Here is a 1,863-nt window from a genome sequence, read left to right as displayed (position 1 = left end):
AAAGAGGCAAATGGAAAAGAACCAGCACTCTAGTTGTCTCCCTGATAATTACCTTCATGGGCTCCAAAAGAAAGCAATAGTACTTTTGCAGACAAGTTAAGGTTCTACCCATCATACTATCTTGCCATCTCCTGGAGCACTGTTCTTATTTGTATGAATACAGTTTTCTTCCCAGTTCTAGGTCCTTGTTTCAGCCTGGAGAACAGGAAAGAGAAGTGGAGGCACATTGTTCTGTACTTACGAGGATGTTGGACACATCTTTCTGTTCATAGTCGAGTACCACAAATCATTCACATTCATTAATTTAACAGATGTTGATTAAATGCCTATTGCATGCCAGGCACTCTGGGTACTCAAGATGCCAGAGAACGAAACAGAGATCCCTCTCTTTGTGGAGTTTGCATTCTAGTAGGGAGGACAGACAATATATAATAATAACTTAGTTAATTATAGACTGTCTAATACGTGAAATGTGAACTTCCAGATGTTCAAGCTGGTTTCATTAAACTGATAAGAAGAGATACTACACTTGCTCTTAGCCAAAAGGCCGAGAAGCGATTCAAGCTGGTTTTAGAAAAGGCAGAGGAACCAGAGATCAAATTGCCAACATCCCCTGGATCATTGAAAAAGCAAGAGAGTTCCAGAAAAACATCTATTTCTGCGTTATTGACTATGCCAAAGCCTTTGACTGTGTGGATCACAATAAACTGTGGAAAATTCTGAAAGAGATGGACATAGCAGACCACCTGACCTGCCTCTTGAGAAATCTGTATGCAGGTCAGGAAGCAACAGTTAGAACTGGACATGAAACAACAGACTGGTTCCAAATTGGAAAAGGAGTACGTCAAGGCTGTATATTGTCACCCTGCTTATTCAACTTATATGCAGAGTACATCATGAGAAATGCTGGGCTGGATGAAGCACAAGCTGGAATCAAGATTGCCAGGAGAAATATCAATAACCTCAGATATGCAGATGACACCACCCTTATGGCAGAAAGTGAAGAAGAACTAAAGAGCCTCTTGATGAAAGTGAAAAGAGAGTGAAAAAGTTGGCTTAAAGCTCAACATTCAGAAAACTAAGATCATGGCATCCGGTCCCATCACTTCATGGCAAATAGATGGGGAAACGGTGGAAACAGTGTCAGACTTTATTTTTTTGGGCTCTAAAATCACTGCAGATGGTGACTGCAGCCATGGAATTAAAAGACACTTACTCCTTGGAAGGAAAGTTATGACCAACCTAGACAGCATATTAAAAAGCAGAGACATTACTTTGTCAACAAAGGTCCATCTAGTCAAGGCTATAGTTTTTCCAGAGTTGGACTATAAAGAAAGTTGAGAACAGAAGAATTGATGCTTTTGAACTGTGGTGTTGGAGAAGACTCTTGAGAGTCCCTTGGACTGCAAGGAGATCCAACCAGTCCATCCTAAAGGAGATCAGTCCTGGGTGTTCATTGGAAGGACTGATGTTGAAGCTGAAATTCCAATACTTTGGCCACCTGATGTGGAGAGCTGACTCATTGGAAAAGACCCTGATGCTGGGAAGGATTGAGGGCAGGAGGAGAAGGGGACGACAGGGGATGAGATGGTTGGATGGCATCACTGACTCAATGGACGTGAGTTTGAGTAAACTCTGGGAGTTGGTGATGGACAGGGAGGTCTGGTGTGCTGCGGTTCATGCGGTCTCAAAGAGTCGGACATGACTGAGAGACTGATTGAACTGAGACTGTCTAAGGAGGTGATAAGTGCTATGAGAAGAAATACAGTTAGAACAGAGTAAGGAGTAGTGGGACTGCTGGGGGAAGAAGGATTACAATTTCAAACAAGGTAGGTAGTTAGGCCTTTCTCTTACAGTGGTAAG

General features: G+C 42.4%; 1 non-coding gene across 1 annotated transcript; it reads right to left on the bottom strand.

Annotated features, from left to right (window-relative positions):
• Positions 1 to 374: 374 nt before the first annotated feature.
• Positions 375 to 559, bottom strand: LOC122436236. Its single transcript, XR_006267986.1, has one exon. It is a non-coding gene; the product is annotated as a U2 spliceosomal RNA (small nuclear RNA).
• Between the last annotated feature and the right edge of the window lie 1,304 nt (positions 560 to 1,863).

The sequence above is a fragment of the Cervus canadensis genome, chromosome X (genome assembly GCF_019320065.1).
Source record: "Cervus canadensis isolate Bull #8, Minnesota chromosome X, ASM1932006v1, whole genome shotgun sequence".
NCBI lineage: Eukaryota > Metazoa > Chordata > Mammalia > Artiodactyla > Cervidae > Cervus > Cervus canadensis.
The sequence above is the reverse complement of the archived record's forward strand: the minus strand, read 5'-3'. Positions and strand labels throughout refer to the sequence as shown.